This window comes from Lepisosteus platostomus, chromosome 5 (genome assembly GCF_059453375.1).
Source record: "Lepisosteus platostomus isolate fLepPlt1 chromosome 5, fLepPlt1.hap1, whole genome shotgun sequence".
Classification (NCBI taxonomy): Eukaryota; Metazoa; Chordata; class Actinopteri; order Semionotiformes; family Lepisosteidae; genus Lepisosteus; species Lepisosteus platostomus.
Window position 1 is genome coordinate 53,435,636 of NC_142615.1, and position 20,303 is coordinate 53,455,938.

At 38.2% G+C, this 20,303-nt stretch overlaps 3 non-coding genes across 3 annotated transcripts; all 3 read left to right on the forward strand.

Annotated features, from left to right (window-relative positions):
• The first annotated feature begins 537 nt into the window (after positions 1-537).
• On the forward strand, positions 538-595 carry LOC148669291 (U7 small nuclear RNA). Its single transcript, XR_015938914.1, has one exon. It is a non-coding gene; the product is annotated as a U7 small nuclear RNA (small nuclear RNA).
• A 14,191-nt stretch (positions 596-14,786) lies between these two features.
• trnay-gua (transfer RNA tyrosine (anticodon GUA)) lies at positions 14,787-14,874 on the forward strand. The gene is given in 2 exon segments: positions 14,787-14,823; positions 14,839-14,874. It is a non-coding gene; the product is annotated as a tRNA-Tyr (tRNA).
• A 1,171-nt stretch (positions 14,875-16,045) lies between these two features.
• Positions 16,046-16,117, forward strand: trnaw-cca (transfer RNA tryptophan (anticodon CCA)). Its single transcript has one exon. It is a non-coding gene; the product is annotated as a tRNA-Trp (tRNA).
• The last annotated feature ends 4,186 nt before the right edge of the window (positions 16,118-20,303 follow it).

The window sequence follows — 20,303 nt, forward strand, 5'->3', positions numbered from 1 at the left end:
ATATATTGTTTTGGGTATATTTATTAAAGTTTCCTATTTTGTGATTCTTTGTATGTGAAATTAAAATAGTTCTTAAAAAATAAATGGAAGGTTTTTCTGAAGTCAGAAAGCCAATTTATTTGGTGGAAAAACAGATTGGTGAAGCTCCAACAAATAAATCCAGTTTATTTGTTTATTTCTTTTTCTGAAACAACTGAATTAGATGAAATGTGCTAATATGTAACCTAACACCAGTGTGAATAACTAGAAGAGGGGAGCAGCTCCATTCCAGACCAAGGGAGCTTTGAGATTGGCTGGGCCAGATCTCTCATTTGCATATCTGATTTGGAAATGTAACACTAAACCCCTTCTTGCATGGATTTAACTTGCACTCAAGAGTCACCTACTGTGTATTGCCACTTCAGTTTTTTTTATGAGTAGCTGTGATTACCAGTTGACAGCTTTTATTTGTTGAATTATAAATGGTTTTGTATTATCACCCTGAATGGCCTGTACTCAAGGTTTGGTAGGGTATGTGTTTTCATTTCATTTACCAAATGGAATTTTTGCTCTTTTAGTATTTGTCTAGAAGGCTTTCTGAAGTCAGGAAGCCCATTTATTTTGTCAAAAAAGATTCTGTATTAATATTAATGTTTCTCATACAACATAAATAGGGTCTTTTAGGAATAAAAAGATCTTGCGCTTGGAAGTCTTAATAAAGCTGTGTGCTTCCATACACTCGAACAGTTTTGATTCCTACTATTTGACCTTAGGTGTGGGAACGGGTCTTTTTTGCCATTTGATTTCCAATTGATCAGCACAGTATAGAAAATAGACCCATAAAGCAATGTCAGCAGTGACCAATGTGCAAAAAGTGATCACTTGTTTTCGCCCGCTTTCAAACTGAAACCCTTTGGTGTGTTAAGAGAATGTGATAACCACTACACTGCGCAAGGTGGGAATGGGTGACTTGCAGAGAGTGTTGAACTTCGAGAAAGGACTTCTCTCAGGAATATATTTCCACATTCTGAAGAGGAGATTTTCTCCATTTCTATAGTCTGACTTCCTCTTTTGCTAGAAAACTGTAGAATGTGGAGTCACCTATCCAGCTCTGGGAACAGTGTGTAGATAACAGGTTCGTTACTGCCGGATGAGCACAGTAAATTAATACAGCAGAATAAACACACTGTGAGTATTTGAAGGGAATTAACAATCTTTTACGTCTCGCCATGTTCAATACTGCTGTCATTTCTGTAATATTGTGATTATCACGTTCATCACACATGCGCAAGATCCCCTGTTTGAAATTGGGCAGAAACAGGTGTCTTTTTATCTTCTCACATTTTGCACTCCTGCCAGTGTTTTATGGATCTTGTTTTGTCTTATTGCAAGAATTCGAATTTCCTGTGTCATTCATCACATCACATCACATCAAACAGCCAGCAGATCATGTCACCTTTCAGATAGTCATTCTTCTGCTTCCTAAATTTCCTAGAGACAGGTCTTTTCAGCAGAACTGAAAGCAACCTGATAAGACCAGGTCCTAGAAGTCACTACTCAGTCAGTTACTACTGCCGAAATGCAAGCCCTTCCTCCAGCCTGAAGAAGTTGATCCTACATTACTCATGAAGAAGATGTATCTACCAAACCTCAGAGAGCTGAGCTGGATCACTCCCCTTCTGAATGACGTTGCAGTAACACTCTACCACTCCTCTTCGTGCACTCATGCTGGAACTTTGGGAGGCTACTGCAGACAGCAGAGGTTGGATCGTACACAGAGGTTGAAATAACTCAGCTGAGAAAGCCTTAGACTGATGCTCTAAAGGTCCCTGGTTCAATCTGGGGTTTTGGCATTTTGTTTCGTTGCGCCATTTGTTCCTCTCTGCAATGCCCTGTGTCCAAAGTCACACTTCCCTTTCTCAGCCTGAATCCCAAACTAGAGTCTTTGTGTCCTTGAGTCCCTCTTTTACCGACACTGATGAAGTACAGAAATAACTTAACATGTTTTGCACTCCTTATGGTGTTTTATGGTGGAACCTGTATTTCTCTATGAATTTCCTTAGTGACAGCCCATTTGTTTTCAATATATTTCTGGTGACGTTATTACATCGGTCTCCCCTGGTGGCTTGTTTTCATATCCCACTTCTGACAATGACTTTTCTTATGTCACTTTGATGGGAGTACAATTGGAAAAAAAAATAAAATGTGTGTAGTTGTTTCCATATCAAACCTGTCTTCCATTTTATACAGTATTCCACAGGAGTGAATCAATTCCTTGTTTAATTTTGCAAATGACCCTGCTGTCAAAAAAACTAAATTCCCATGTAGCCAAGGAGTTGCTGAAAAGCAACTTCACTTTGATGTTTTGTGTTGTTATAACTAATTCATCTCCTTTTTAAAAAAATAGATTTCTGTAGAAGAAAGGTGTCTTACACTACAGTTTAAATTGTAAACAGGTCATAGAAAAAGCTCCTTAGCTCCCTGTCAAGAATCAAACCCCACTCTCCTGTATGACAGGCAGGGATTCTCACCATGGTTAAATTGCAACCGTAATAATATTGACAACATTAATAAATACATATATAATTGAAATTGAAAACATATCTAACACAGCATCTTTTCTGGTTATACACCACAATGCATTGCTGATATTTGTTGTTTGCCATTTAGGTTAAATACTGTCATGTTTTTCTCAGCAATCGTCTTTTGATGCGTAAGTATAAATAATGATAATACTATTTGAATACATACAAGTCTTAATATTATTTTGATTAAAATAGGAACAAGTTATAGGTTTATTCCATGCTGAAAAAAAGAAGAAAGAGAACACAACGTTTCGGCCGTGGAGCCTTCTTCAGGTGTGAGAGAGATAGGGCAGTAGGCAAAGCTAAAGTAGCGGGAGAAAAAAGGTTGGGAGGGAGGAGGAGTGAGAGGCAGGAGCAGGGGACAGAAAGAGAGGCCAATCAAGAGGTGTGAAGTCAGAATGGGTGCAGAGAGGTGTGAAATGAAACTTCCAATGAATGGAGAAAATTTCAAAGAACAGTAGTCTGTCGTTAAGGGAAGGGAGAATGTGTGATCCTAGCTGCAGAATAATTTTAGTTTCAGTGGTCTTTCTGATGTATGAGTTCGGAAAACCGTCTTTGAGAACACAGACGGAGAGATTAGAGTGGTTGTGGCCGTCAGAGGTGAAATGAGAAACAATGGGCTTGGAGAGATCTTTAATCTTCACAGCCCTGACACGTTCTCTGAAGCGGTCTCCGAGTCTCCTTCCTGTTTCTCCAATGTAGATGGCTGGGCATTTACTGCAAGAGATACAGTAAATAAGGTTGCTGGAGGTACAAGATGCTGTCTGGGTGATCCGGAATTGTCCTGAGGGGCCTTGAATGAGTGTGGTGGTGGCTGTGTACTTGCAGGTGATACAGCGAGCTCTGTTGCAAGGGAAAGTGCCTGGTGTGGATGGTTGTTGAGGGGGGTCAAGGGAGCTGTGAACAAGGAGGTTACGCAGATTAGGTTATCGTTCAGCGGGGTCCGGACGTGTCTGTGAGGCTGAAACCGGACGGTATCGTGTATCAGGCTCCGGTGCACTGCAGCGTAAGTATAAGTGTATAGATAAAACCTTTAATGTATTGTTTGGTTTAAATCAAAATGCTTTACTACTACAAGAGAGATGTATAGTATGAAGGATGGGAAAAAAATGATTTCTTGGAAGAAAATGGTTTTTATTTGCATTCAAAATGAAGCGGAATTTTAGCGCGACACACAAACCCTTTGTCTTTTTTAAATATATTATACATACGTATAATTATATATATTTTTTTTTTTGCTTAGAAATTTTGGACTGGAGGTGATGTATTACTAGTAGTGACGCTGAGTTCACTATGGTGAAGTTAAGTCATAAGACCAGGGCCAGTAGCTAAATAAAAAACGCTTTTTCATCAGGAGATTGTAGGTTCAACTCCTGCCTGATTGACATGTCTCCCTCCTGATTCAGCTCATGGTTCATATGAGTGAAGCGATTCCTCCTGCTTCTCGTACAACCATATCAGAACAGAAGCCCATGTCACCCAGCTCTGATTCAAGAGCGACTTGCATCTTCAGCCCTTTTTTTTTGTTCGTGATTATTATTTTTTTTAGTTATGATCAATATTGAACTTTTAAAAAAATAAAACGACAATAATCAAACGCAGACAGATTTTCTAAAAGTATTAGCAGTTGACAGGATGCCCCTTTAGAATAGTCGTCAGAAAATGTGAGAAAAGGAAAGTTACGTAAACTCTCACACAGCATTAGAGATTGGAATCTGATTGTTAAAAAAACTACCTGTCTCCCCAGCATTTAACGGTGCTGTTGTTTTTATTTTACATATTGTTAGCAATTTAATGAATTGAAAGATTGTTATAAAATAAGTTAAAATATTGATACACAAATCGCTAAATACGAGACGTAAAAAACCCAACTGTAAGCAATTGACCATTCATATTCCTGAATTTTAAATCCGTGTTTATCTGTGTCCAAGTGCCTGGTGCAGCTACAGATGCAGCCATTCAAGGTGCCCGGTACAGACACGTACCGGAGGTAATTGGCTACGGCGTCGTGCATCGTGATGCGCGATGACGCAAAATACAGCGGTGCGTGATTGGTTGACCGACAGGGGCACTCGTGGTCCGTTGGTCTGTCGTAGAAAGACTAACTGTAAACGTCTTTACTGTGCCCGTTGTAGATATTGAATTTTACCACTGAAGGGAAATCTTAGTAGCTGAGCATAAAAAGAATAGGAGCATACTGCAACGCGTGTGAAGTCCATAAACGATATTAATTTTGGAACTTAAACATACAGTATATGGCTGGTCTTGGTACTTTAAAGCAAACATACACACCAGTATTTCATTTTTCCCTAAACATTTTAAGCATCGAAGTCTTTAACTAGCAATTCATATTGCTTGACTAATTTTAAAAACTAAGTTATAAATGCAGACGCTCCCTCGGTGCGCTGCTCTGGTGCGCCGGCTCTTACACAGTGCCTGTCTGCCGTAAGCGTTACAATATACATACCCAACACTGCTTGTACCCATCTGTCGTGCAAATAAAACACCTTGAATTGAAGGGGAGAGGGGGGGAATACTAAAGCCAATACTGGCTCAATGGGCTTTGACGTGCTAATGCGTTGGTTTAACAGTCCGGGTGTGGCAGGCTTCCAATGTCAACTCGACTCGATTGGAAGACAATGAACGTATTTTAGCCCTAAATGAATTAATAGCAAACATGGTTTACATAAAATACATTTTTCCAAGAAAGTTTATAATAATACTATCTATAGTTGAAATCTGAGCCTACTTTAAAAATAAAGGAAAAGCATTTTCAGAGAGCTATCACGCTGTGTTTATGTAGAAAAAGTGATTAGGTTTATGAGCAATCTAATTACCTATTCGCTTAAAACACTATATAAAATAAAGTTTATTTAGAGATGAATGATCAGTGTCGCAGTTTGAATAATGGGAGTCAGGAAACTAACACACAGCGCCACCGGATTTGATAACGCTATAAAAACGCTATAAAATAATGTGACTTGGCACAGAACAAGTTTACAGCACAGTACAATAATAAATGTTGACCATGACTTTAGAAGCATAAATTGCCTTACACTCAATTTAAACACAAGCTGTCTTTAGCCCTCTAAGCTGGTTCATACAGAAATGTAGAGATCCAGGCTCAGAACACACAGCTTCATTAGCGAATACATATGCAGGACAACTAGAGAAGACGTTTTACAGAGGATGGATTTTTAGAAACATCCCATCAGTGACATCACGGAAGTCAACTCCTAGGTACTGTAACTGTCGTGTGGATAGTTTCACAAGAATCAGACAAAGGTTTAAGCATCGCTTGTTCTAGATAAAACTGCAAAAAAAAAACAACAACCCATAATGTACTTCTTTGCTGCTCTGTTTGCCCAAATCATATATTCACAACGTGAAATCTAGAAAATAATATTACGTAACCAAAATCCGCAATATGGAAACAGAACCTGTGTAATTGTTGATAGATGATGTACTCGTAACATTTTTTCAAGACGAACTACAAAATTTAAAAAATGACTTGTATGTACTTGATATCTCTAATCAATCCACGGGTCCCAGCACAAAACGAAACTAAAACGCATACCGTTTTGCGCTTCTTATTAGTTGCTCAAAAGTAATTTGACCGCATAATATAAACCTAGAAACATATACGTGAGCAGTACTTAAGCACTGTAGTATCGGTGTTAAGACATACCTCTCAAATACTGTAAATCAAGTTAAAAATATCTCAAGACCGATTCTGGTCATAATGAAACCATGTTTCGTGTATGTTTTCTTTAAAGTACCGAGACCAGCCATATACTGTATGTTTATGTTCCAAAATTAATATCGTTTATGGCCTTCACACGCGTTGCAGTATGCTCCTATTCTTTTTATGCTCAGCTACTAAGATTTCCCTTCAGTGGTAAAATTAGATATGAATATTCAATACTTAAACAGGCACAGTTAAGACATTAAATATACATATACATACTGTATACAGTACAGTTTGCATACGGTAATATGTTTATGTTACGCGATTAAAAAATAAATAAATAAAAATGAAAAGTCCAGCACCAGCTGGATTTGAACACACAACCTGCCAATTGATAGTCACGCACCTAGACCAGTAGGCTACAAGACAGCTCGCATGAACAGACAGGCGAAACAGCCCTACACAGCCCTGTCGCAGCACAAGAATTCTTTAGATACGCGATTCCATATTATATTAGCAGAAAAGCTTAAAAACTACCACTTTTTCACACGCTATTTCACATGCTAGTTAAATACTTCGATGCTTAAAATCGTTAGGGAGAAATGGAATACCAGTGTGTATTTTTCCTTTAAAGTGCCGATTCCTGGAATCTGACTGGCTGACACCCCTCTGAAGTGGTTCCATAAAATCTGGTATACGGAAAAGAAAGCGTTGATAAATACAAGTGTCTTTTAATACACTCTTTCCTGTGCTCTTGAGGATCTTTGTGATATTTTAAGCTCTAGTTGAATGATAGGTGTCGCATTTTAAATCATTTTCGTAGTTAGAAATTATGAAACGCCCTGTTAAAAGCAAGGAAGTTTTTATGCCCGTTGAAGTAAAACAAAATGCCTGACAAAGTATGGCTTGGACATATTCCAAGTGCTTGTACAAATGTGCTAAATAAATTATACTTTGAGTATACAGCTTGTCTAAAGTCATCCATTATTAATACTATTAGTAATATCTTCAGTAAAGGCTTTGATGCATAAATATTTCTGATAAAGGTAGGTTGTGTACTTTTGTCCAACTGAGCAATCTTGCTTTCATAAAATATACCAACATTTTAATGACTGATGATTAACATGCTGTAATACACAGTTCAAAATTAAAGGCTCAAATGCTGTACATGAGAGGTTAAGCTCCCCCCGGAGGTTTTACAAGGCGACGCCGGATAGTTAACCATGTGACACCGTGATACCGCGTGATACTGCGACACGCCCACCGGGGTATGCCGCGAAATACCTCACCCATTTTGAATGGCTGCATCTGTATTTTGAAAGCAGAGTCTATGATTTATTGCAGAAGCGCATTGTTGCCACCAAGGAAAAAAATCCTGAGTTCTCTTAATTAAGAAATACCAAATTATCTCCTAATTACGAGATAGCAACGATATCATATGTGTGTATGAACAACCTTTTACATTTGCAATGGCAGTACCTACAGGCTGTCGATTGGTTTGCTGGCACTGTGGGTTTAGTGTTCCTGACAATGTGCGTGCTGAGAAATGCGCACAATCTGACTTTCTTCTCGGAATGAAAAGGTTACTGTTTGTTCCTCATGTAAACACAGTTTTAACCATTATCACACTCATATATATGAATTAAGAACGAATGTGACCTGGAATCCATTGTACCGCTTCAAACTGAAAGTCAGATATTTAGTCTCAAAACTACATAACTCAAGATTTTTTTTCCTTGATGGCAGCATTGGCTTCTGTAATTTAGATTCAACCACTGAAGAGGTTGGTTTTGTGTTTTTAGCTATTAAACATAACTGGTAAGTTTAAGTCAGTTCTTGTTACTCTTTCCACTCGAAAGAGCTGTATTAATACCGGCGCACCTGTCTCCACAGGAAAGTTATTGCTGTTCCCAAACCAATGTACTGCAGCTTGTGGCCACGTGTTCCTGCTGTCAACCTGTGATACCATGTTCGTCCACCACTAGAAATATTACTGCTCCAGTACAAGAGTAGAAGAGGAAACAAATGCAAACACCGTTTAGAAAAAACACACATGTCTCAGGCCTTAACCATGACAAGGATGGGATTTGAACCTAGACGAGCAGAGTACAATGGATTAGCAATCCAAAAAGTGACTCCTGTTTAATTTTCTTTTCGCTTGCTCGATTTGTAGTACGCTCCTTAATCCTTACAAACCAAAACGGCTTAATGTGCCACAGCATTCTGCTGCAGGTACGGGTTGCACCGTGTATTAGGCGAACCCGAATGGAATATTTCAAATATGTGAAGAATTTCATGAAACCTGAAAAAAGATGATCACAGCCAATGTCAACAGTTCAGAGCCTGTAGGCAGCTTCAACAGAACAAAACGATCTGAAGCCGCAATAATTTCAGAGTGTATTGTGACACTCTAACCATGCTGTTGCTATTACTGCTACTTCTGCTGCAGTTGCTTTAAACTCTACTCAGCGGGCAAGTAAAGTTGTACAAGGAATAGACTACTTTGAGCCGTCCAAGTTCCATTATGTGAATTTAAGTTTTTTTTATTAATAACAGCATGAGTAATACAATGCATGCTCAGAAACGTTACTTATAAGCTTATGAAGCAACAGTGTTTCGACAATTTGTGGTCTTCAAAAAGTAAACGCTGAAGTTTTTATACTTCCTTGTGAGCAGATCACCTTTGATTTAGAAAAGGAAAACTTACTCCCCTGTTGCTTTCATTGCAATATCTGAATCGAGACCCAAGCGCTAAGAAAGCTGAAAAACGCAGAAGTCATAAACCCGATTTTAATTTAGATACACATTTTCTAATGCAGCCTTCATTACAAGACACTCTATTTCTCGAAAGCGTGTTATGTTAAAAAGAGGAAAATGAAAATATATGGATGACAATATTTAAAAGATGAAGATTTTACTTTTGAGAAATTGTCATTTTATGTATCTAGACGCTTTTCAACCGCTGTTTTTAGAACTTTGCTGTGCTTCCTGAATCATTTTCAGTGTTATAAACTGGGTGTGGAGATAGCGATCACTTTGTAGAGCAGTTGATAGGCTGGAGCTGTTCAGACTACTTTTGTTATTTCTCAAACGCTTCCATCATTTTTCTTTCATGCTAGGACGCGAGTGTGTACATGTGTTTGGTTTTCGTTTCACTGATTCTCATTGAAGATTTGGGAATTAACGAAGAAAGAATCAGTAACCAGGAAGGCAGAAGCTTTGGTTCTCAACGATCTTGAAGACGCCCATGTAGAGCAGCGTGTGATGATTTGTACTACAAAAGACCAAGTGCTCAGTGACGTCTGCGTTTACCGTTGAAACTTTTCATCTCAAGTGCAAAAGCAGTTGTGTTAAACATAGCTGAGTGGCGCAGCAGACGCTTGCTGGGTCTATAACCCAAAGATTGATGGATCAAAGCCATCCTCTGCTATACATGTTTAATGCATGACTGATAAGCACACCATCAGTTTAATGATGTGCATTGAAACTGATTTCTTCTCTCGTGTGTGCAAACTTCACACTTACGGTGCTCTTTAATCTTTAAAAATATGCAGATGCCCAAATGTTTCTTTGGTTGTTCTGACATCCTTTATAGATTCCTCAAATCCTTCAAATGAACATCCATATCAGCACAGTTATGTTTATATATTTTAAAATTAAAGTACATACAACACAAATATCAATGTACATTTGTACTGTGCTCATTTAATAATGATTGTCAAGTTCTCCAACAACTCTGTGTTATAATTTTTAAATATTTTTGCTAAGGATACACAACGGGTGTATAAGGCATTCTAACTACAGCCAGCTGAAGATAAAATTCCACACGTGAAAATGGTTTCACGCACATTTCCTGCAAAGTTCAAGAGGGCTTTTAGCGGAGATTATGTTTACATCGAAACAATCCGAAGCGCGTCCCTGACCACCAGCCCTTTGTATAACAGCTGTACAAAGACACACTCCCGTGCATAAGGAAATGTTGTGTTTAGCAGAAGTGAGTTAACATGAAAAGTGACCTAATTTACCAGAACAAATACTCACCCAGCAGGGTCTGCTTTACTACAAGAGAGAAGTAGAGTGAAAGACGTGATCATTTCACGCCGTTGTGGAACAAAACGCTTTTGTCTTGGAATTCTAAATCAATTAGAAATTCAGAGCGACACATAAAGGCTTAGTCTGCTTAAAAGTGATGATTTTTAAAAACTGATAAAAATGTAGAAAACACGTTTCTCACGTAGAAATTTAAGATTGGGGTGGGATATTACTAGGAGCGGCGCTGAACTCACCATGGTGCAATTCATTTACATGACGGGCTGGTGGTTTAATGGATAACGCGTCTGATTTCGGTTTATTAGATTGTCGATTCGACTTCTACAGGGGTTGTGTGATTCAAATCAGGCTCCTCAGAAATAGATGTCCGTTATGTAAATGAACCCCACCTGAAAGCAAATGTTGGTTCTGGGTTCCTTTCTTTCCTGCATGTCCAATAGTCCAATAGTTAGTCATTTAAGTAAACATGAATATACTGTAAGGTCTTGGTACATGGGAGTGGATTTCAACCACAATTAAAAAAGGGCAAATTATAATTACAGGCTTCTGACACTTTTTCATACAAAAGTGACCAAACACTCCCTAACTTTCAGGTTTGCTTGAACCTGTAACAGAAAAGCGGTCTGAAACTTCCATTCTCTGATGTCACTGTCTCTAAAGTCGGACGTGATGTTTCGCAGATGTGCAATATGCCTTTTCTCTTGCCGTGTTCAAGATGATTCTCTGAATAAGCTTCTGACTGGTAGTTCTGTACTGCGCTGTTATTTCATTCAGATTACTTATGTGGTGTACAGCTGAAACACAACTGTATGGTGTAATTTCCAGGTTCAGCACCAGCAGCACCTGCAAACACATCAACTGACCTCAACCTGATTTGAACACACAACCTTCTAATTTGGAGTCAGACACGCTACCGTTGCACCACGAGGTCACTCGCCATGTGTGCTTTTAATTCCCCCAAAGAGAATAACAGTAATGCGAGAATAACAGTAGTATTAAAACTACTACTACTACTGTTAATTCTCTAACAGTAACACTATAATTATATTTAATATTAACATGAATATGAACATTAAAACTAAAACTATCAGTAGCGCTATCATCATTAATACTCACATGAACACTAGCATTAAAACAACCAGTTGTACTCTCATTAATATTAATATGAATACACTAGTATTAGTATTTGTTGCTACCCATGACGTCACATCGCTCTTTGTGACGAACGCGATACACCTAGACGCGCACAGTGACATGGCGCCTGTCCCCGTGGTTACCATACTTATGATTTATAAACACTGGAAAAAATACATGTAAACTGTTACTTACATACATTTATCAACTTGGAATATATTTTTTTAGCTCTAGGATACAGTTACCTAAATAATAATAAGAATAATCATTGTTTAATTTCGGTTTGAACATTTTTTACACTACGGTAATTGATCGATACAGTCTTTATTGACTGTTTTCTAGATATTTAGAACAGGATCAAAACCAGAAAAAGAATCAGTACTCACCAATCGGTGAAGCTAATTGTTTATTCTACGGTTTTTTAATTGAATTAATTGGTTTTCGATAGATAAGTGATCAATAACTCTCCTCCGTGCGCACCCTGTGCCTCCCGCGGTCTTGCTCTCTGATCCAGGCGCTCAGGCTGGTGTCTGTGATGTCACAGCGCTCTTTGTAACAGAGCAGAGCGCGTCTCCGCTGGAGGAGACTCCTGTCCGGAGCCTGGGGGGCTTTTCTTACAGATATAACATCCCCCCAAAAAAAGAACACACCGGGCTGTGAAGAGAAGCGAATCATAACAGTTGTAAAAGGAGAGCGACAAACCAAGGAATGAAATTCATTAAACAGGAAAAAAAATAGTTTACTTCGCAGATTAATGTGTTACAAGGCGTACCCGTGTGGAGCAGTAGAGAACGAGCACAAGTCCCTGTAATAAGTGCTTTTAAATGTTTTAAACGAATCATCAGAGTATAGAAGCCAGGAGGATCAGGAACCTGATCCTGGAGGTTAAAATGTGTATCCCGGTTTTGTTTCCAGCCTGCTCTCAGTTCCATAGGTAGTCTGATTACCTGTTACAATAATTCATCTAATTGTAAATTTATAAGACTGTGAGACACCTGTGAGAGACATATGAGAGCTGGTGATTCCCTGGGCTGGTGTGGAATCACACACAGACAGGTCTTCTTCTGTGTGATCTGAGTCCCACTGCTGAGAGCTACAGACTGGTCAACTGGTCACTACTGTAGACACGACCATCGGCCCATTGGCTACTAATAATCAATATACAGTGTACTGACCAAAGTGTCACTACTTGTGTTTATTACATAAAAAGATAATTCCACACTCACGTGTGTTATAAAACATTTATAAAACATGTTTGGAGACTGACATACAGTAAAGAAAGTAATACTGAAGGGCTGGAGGTCCTGGAATGGGTTCTTGCTTCTGACCTGGAACAGAGTCCACAGCTGACAGATCAGTGAGTCTTGAGCCCAGTTCATAGAGAGGAGAACCAGGAGCTCATCTCTGTCTCTAAGTGGCTGTGAGGAAGGAGAAAATGGGGAGATGTGACCTGAGTCCAGGCTGTTCTGCCTGATATTATTCATGTAAAAGCACTGATTGTCTGAATGTCCTCTGGTTCTGGATTGACGGATAAAAAGAAGTATGGAGCTTCTGTCCGATTGTCTCTGAGCTGTGAATCTGACTGAGAAGAGAATAATGATTTTTTATTCTGCCTCTGATAATTTTTCTGTTTGCCAAGTGGTGTTACATCCCCTTCAGAAACTCTGCACAGACTGTCAGAGAGAAAAGTAGAGAGATGGACAGATAAGAGCACACGCAGCGAGAGATACATACATCTTGATTTACTTTGAACCAAGTGTTCATTTCCTTTGTGGAACAAGTTGTTTCTGAACTTCAAGAAATTCATACAACTTATATAAAATATAAGTCTTGCAAATCAGGACAGAAGAAATACCGCAAGAAAATGTCAGTGATTTTTCTCCTTTTAACGAAAAGTGGAGAAAAACAACGGCAGTGCATCTCCGTCGGCTTGATTTAGCTTAATACAAGTATTCACTTCATTTTCTGTGGATTACAGACTGGGAAAGATGAAATAAAGTTATTGGTTATTCATGGTCAGTGCAGAAGAAATACTGCCGGCTGGCAGGAAAATGTCAGTATTTTATAATTCTTTAACTACAAACGTGTGAACGGCAAAAAGCAACGGGAGTGTGTCTCTGTGCAGCTGTTAAATGAAGGGCTGGTGGTTCAAACCCACTAAGGGACGCGCTTCAGACTGTTCCGCTGTAACCATAATCTCTGCTAAAGCTTGATGGGATTTCTTCGTAAGCCCTCTTGAAATTTGCAGGAAATATCTATTTTACTCATGTGGAACTACAAGTAAACAATTAAGTACCTGTAAATGTCCAAGAAAACCATTTTCACGTGTGGAATTTTATCTTCAACTGGCTGTCAGGAGAATTCATTTATACACCCGTTGTATCCTTAGCAAAGTATCTTTTTTACATAACACGCTTTCGAGAAACAAACTGTGTATCTAGCTTTGTTAAATTAAAATCGGCACATCCCAGTTGGCAAAAGAAGTAGAATATACGACTATTAAACGCATACTTTAGACGTATAAATGTGCTCCGTAACTGGTCTACAATGAAATTCTAGTATACGTATATCGTTATATGTCAATTAGACATCTATGATTATATGTTTATTATACATAAATGGTTGGAGTTCTATTATACGGATAAATTTAGAGGACTAATATACATATATAGTTAAAGGTCTATTATACATCAAATAAATATTTTATAGGTGTAGAAACTAGTAAATAAAGCCAATGATTTGTTTTAGAAATTTATTCTTAAAATATACAATTATTCACACCTGAAAAATATGTAGTTCAAATTATACATTATATACAATATTGTAATCAACAAATGGCTAATCATCATAAAAACACAACTAGTAAATTTCAGTTACAAATTCTAGTAAAATGGCAATATATATAGTAATGACAAACAAACTAATCACATGATCCCGCTAATATTTAACTCAAAACCACATTTCGATTCAAATATAAATTTTAACATTTACAACTTCTATATTTCCACGAAAATATAATTAATGTAGCACAAACGCTACTTTCTAAAAAAGACAGAATGAAACTGTTTGTTTTGTGTTTCATGGTGATCCTCCTCTCGATACTAATGCAATGTTTAATATGATCCCTCGAGAAACAAAAAGGAGTCCATTTCCGCCTGGAATGATTGATGCCCCATCAAACATTTTGTAATATCCCCGGAAGTTTATACAGTAGAATCCTGGTTCGTTGCTTAAATTCAAGGTAAACAAGACTAAGGAAACGAGTTGGAAACTTGATGTCGAACTGGGATTTAAATCACCCGGAACATTTCACTACATTGGGCAGTATGTGCCAGGGAGCATTTGACAACCCTTTGATAGCTCAGTTGGTAGAGCGGAGGACTGTAGTGGAATCAGCAGGGAATCCTTAGGTCGCTGGTTCGATTCCAGCTCGAAGGAAGGTGCTTTTTGTGTACTTTAATCAAAGAGTAAAAATAGCGAATCTTTTTCTCTCAGACATTGATCAAAAGCTCAATAAACGACGAAGCAGAGGCTCCTGTTCCAAAGTCAGCCAACGTCTGATTGTCTTGTTTTGGCCAATATCTGATCTTTGAATTAAGAGAATACTCTGTTTGCTTTGTAATTAAAAAAAACATACAGTACAAATGTCAATTTCATTTTGGTTTCAAGATCGCAATTTAGTGTGAAACATAAAAGCCAGCTGGATAAGCTTTATTAATTTCCCTCACGGGATCAATAAAGTATCTATCTATAAATCTCTTATACGTCATTTACAATGGCCTTTCAACTAATAGCCCGTGCAGGGATCAAACCCTAGCTGTTGGTACACTACGAGTTGCGTAAGGCTCTGTAACGCGCAGATGAGAAACTAACTTCTGCTTCTTCATTATATACACAGTGAGCTATATATATGCGAGCTTACTGCCTCCTACGGGCTCTGTATTTGTTAGCGGTACAAGACCGGCCGTGGAGAAATGAAGTGAGGAGGGTGTGTACGTTAAAAGGCTCGTAGCGTCCCTGGAAGGGCTCAAACCACCACCCTTTTGGTTAACAACTGAGCCACAAAGACGCATGTACAGCTTAACACTTCTCGGTCTCAGTGAAAGTGATACACTCCGTAAAATTTCCAGAGATTCATTTATTTTAAAAAGAAAATCACCAACAGCGGCCGAGATCTACTGGAGTTTTTTCATTCTATACTGCGATTTCTGAAGGGTACCCTGTGAAAATACGAGTTTTGACGAGAAGGGATGGACATATAAGGTCAAAAGGCTTGGGGAATTGAACTTTAAGGTGAAGACTGCGGGTTCAGTAGCAGCAGAACCTGATCAGTATCAGTTGACTCCGAAATACTTTGAAAATGAACTTGGGGATTTAGAGTCAGACGTGCTACCGTTGCACCATGGGGTACTTAATTTAAAAAAATAGAAAAAACAATCAGTGTTCCTGGATCTGTAATTGAGAACAACACCTGCACAAGAGCTGCGCAGGAAGAATAAAATGTGGTAAGAAGAGACTCTCTTCGGAAGAGCTGCGCACTTCACATGAGATTTTTTTTTTGTGAAGCTGATTTGTCTCCTTTGGGGAATTCAAAAACACGGACAGCCGTGACTTCGTGGCGCAACGGTAGCGCGTCTGACTCCAGATCAGAAGGCTGCGTGTTCAAATCACGTCGAGGTCAGCTGTTACTTTTTCAGGTTCTGCTGGTCCTGAACACGGAATTCACACCATGCAGTTGAGTTCTATCTGTACACCACATAGATTAGTACATAGAGCAGTACAGGACACGCAGTGTGGAGCTCACAGAGGCTTACAGTCTCCAGCATTGGAGTGAAGGGGAAAAAAAGAACTTTGTTTTTTTTTTTTAAGAGAAAAGGCACAGTTCGCATCTGCTTAACATCACGTCCAACTTTAGAGACAGCTACATCAGATAATGGAATCCCGGAAGTTTCAGATAACTTTTTTTAATACAGGTTCAAGCAAACCTGAAAGTTGATGTGTTTCCGGACACTTTTGTTTTATTAAAAAGTGTCTGAAGCCTGAAAATGTAATTTGAAAAAAAAAACCCGCTATTGGACATTAGCAGGTGCTTTTTGTAACGATTTGCTATTTCATGCTGGAAAACAAAGGAAACAGACCCAACGTTTGCTTTCAGGTGCGGTTCATTACATAATATACATCTATTACTGAGGAGCTTGAATAAAATTTACACGAGCCAGGTAGAAGTCGAACCTACAATCTTATGATCCGAAATCAGACGCGTTGTTTACTAAACCGCTGGGATTTCACATACCCTGAATTTCCCCATAGTGTGCTCAGTGCCGCTACTAGTAATGCACCGCTCCGTCTAAAATTTCAAAGTGAGAAACATGTGTTTTCTGATTTTTTATGAGTTTTAAAATATAATCTCTTTAAATCAGACAAGGGGTTTATGTTTCGCACTGAAATTCCGATTGACTGAGAATTCAAAGAAAGACTGTTTTCTTTCACAACACCGTATAATTATCACATCCACCAGACTCTCCAACCTCTCCAGACCTTGCTGGTTGAGCAATTGCTCCGATAAATTAGGTCACGTATCATGTTAAATCATTTCTTCTCAACACAACATTTCCTGGTGCACGTTTTCTCTATGAAAAAAAAAAAAACATTTTTCCCTTGCACGATTTCTCGTTTTTTATCAAAGCTACAGAAATAAAAAAGAAGAAGAAATAGTGTCGCAAAAGAACTCTGTCGCCCTTGGGAGATATCAAACGCATTGGACATGAAAATGCCAGTTCTCTTCGTTTCTCAGTGTCGGGGCTGCTATGTAAAAGAGGCAATTTGCTCTGAGCGCAGGTTCAGCGCTTACTGAACGCAGATGTCTCAGAGCGGTGTGTCCAAGCGGCTGTAAAAGCGGATGGTTGTCCTGTCACCGTAGCCTAGTTGGTTAAAGCGCTTCTCTATTAAACAAAAGAACCGGGATTCAAATCCCAGCCGTGTCTTTCTTCCTATCTTGTAGTACAGAACGTATCATTTCGGGCAATCACAAAGGGCTTGATTTCGTTAAATGCATGTGTTCATTTCCTTTCTGGAAAACTTGTTTTTGATTACATTCACACAGCTTACGAAAAATGAAATTCAATTCTTGGTTATCAGTGCAGAAGAAATATTACCGTCTGGCAAAATAAACGGTAAGAGAGTTTTTTTTAACCGAAAACTTGGCACAATCGGTTAGCGCATTTGGCTTTTAACTGAAAGGTTGGTGGTTCGAGTCCACCCAGGGATGGGATTCTTCTGCAGTATAAACGTTGTCTTAAGTCAATTGGATTTCTCAGCGAAACCATAACCATTTTAATATATGCAGGAAATGCGAGTGTTTAACACGTGTCAGGGTCACCGGGAAATGTCCAATAATGCCCAACATTGCAACTCCCCAGAAAACCATATTCACCCAAGAAAAAGTATCGTCGAATCTTCATTTATACTCCAGTTGAATCCTCTGCTGAAATATTTTAAAAATAAAATGCAGGTTTGTTTGAGAACTTGACAAGCATTGTTACGATACCACTGTGCAGTTGGATTTTGATATTTTGACATATTTACCTTAATTTTAAACATAAATACTATACAGTCTATTGTAATTTTAAAATATGTTAGCTGAGGATGCAAAGGGGTGAAAGGGAAAGGTCAGAGGGTATAGTAAAAACAAGGTTAGGATTGGTGGTAGGGGTGTTGATGGTTTTTCTCTGTAGAGGATGATTGAGTTTTTTATCCTTCTCTGAAGTGAGAAATTGGAAGAGTTGGGAGTTGAGGGATCTGATGAGGTTAGTTATAAAAGGAAGTTGATGTGGAGCTGTTAGCCGTAAAACTTCCTAAAGTCTTTAAACTGCAGTAAGCAAAGATAAAGGAAATTATCTTTGCTTACAGCCCTGTCTTTCTCACACCTGAAGAAGGCTCCACGGCCAACACGTTATGTTTCCTTTCTTCTCTTTTCAGCATGGAATAATCCTTTACTTTTTCCTATGCAGCCTACGCATGCTGACACAGCTACCCACCTGATATATAACATTCCTATAATCACAACTATGAATGTCCACTGTGGGTATTTTTTCCATTATTATTTATTTTGGCATTGAAGCATATTTTATGTAATACTGAAGTGTCATAATCACTGAAAAACATATTTTTTCATTTAGAAAGAATTAAAAAAATATAAATCACTATGAATTACATTTAACCTGTTCTGATCTAGGTTTTCTATATACTTTAACATGCCATGTTCAGAATGTCACAACGCAGAAATGCAACAGTGAAGTTTTGTAATTACAAATGTTCGTGATGAGTGATTTTGTCTCTCTTACCTTAGTGTCAGAATACTAAGATGTTTTGGTAACGAGGAAGGAGGGAAAAAGTAATTCAGCAGAAGGGGTTCTATTTTGTTGACTATAAATCCTCACATGCCATATTCAGAGGGTCATATTAAAAAAATGGTACAGTAAATTTTCTTATGCTTCATGATTTTCATAATTTGTTACATTGTGTCTCACACCTTTGTGTCAGAATTCTGAGATGTTTTTTTCTAAACAGGGGCCATCGCAATACAACAGAAAGAGCAATTAGCTTTTCCCTATAAATTCTCTCATGCCACATTCAGAGGGTCATATTTTAAAAATGGTACAGCAACATTTCCTGAAGTTCAGGATTTTGAGAGTCTGTTACATTGTGTCTCACACCTCAGTGGCAGAATTGTGAGACGATTTTATAATCAGGAGGGAGGGTCATAGCAATAAGCAGAAAGTGTCATCACCCTTTGCTCATCCTCCGTTAACCATATATACTCATATGCCATGTTCTAAATGTCCCATTGTAAACTGCTATAATAACATTTCTTGCAAAATGCAAGATTTTGAGACTTTGAGAATTCACGTTTTGCCTTTGTCTTATTTACTTGTTGTCTAACATGCCAGTTTGTGTTATTGTGAGTTTTGAAAATTGGTTTTCGATTTTCTGAAATGTGTTTCATACAAAAATGCAATTTGGATAATCATTACTTACATATTCCCCTTTACTGAGGATATGTGCAGTAATCAACTCGGATTAGTATTTTTAAAAATGACTATAGAGAGCCATCTACAGGCGAAAGGCGGCATAACATCACAGCAGCAGCACTTAAGGTGGAACGAAAAACGCGAATAAGAAGCTGGCGAATAAGCAGCCAACTTCAGTCTCGTTAATGCAGCAGGATTGGGTGAGGTAGAAAAATATTTCTTCCTCTGAATCCTAACATTTTTGTAGGTGTTCTAGGACTTCTGGCCTCAGATAAAGCTGCCAATACATCACTTATTTCTACTCCATCAATATCAGCAGTGTTATCAGTACTGAGCCCTAAGTGTAGGTCCTGTCATCATATAAAAACTTGAACGTATCGACTGCATTCACCTGATAAAATCTGATAAAATTGAAAAATACATCGGAAACAAATTTGCACTGTTTTTTTTTTCAGATCCAGAAGAGAATCATCATGAGACTCAAAACAGACCTGTTTTTAATTCTTTCCAGGAGGAAAGATTATTCAGATGCAAACATGGGTCCAAAATCAATGTACTCACCTATCGCTGTTGCTTCTTCAAATCCTTCAACTGAACTTCGATATTGAGGGATGATTTCATACAAATTTTGGTTTTCTTTTAAAGCAAATTTTATTAAAATATGAGCCTCTATTATAGTTGTCTTGGATGTTTCGCAAGGTATAATAGACCCCCTTGTGCCCTCTGCTAAAATATTATAAAATACAACAATCTTTATATATATATAGAACAGCATTTATGGTTACATGTATATGAAAATTAAGATAAATATACAAAAGTATTGAAATACAAATGTAC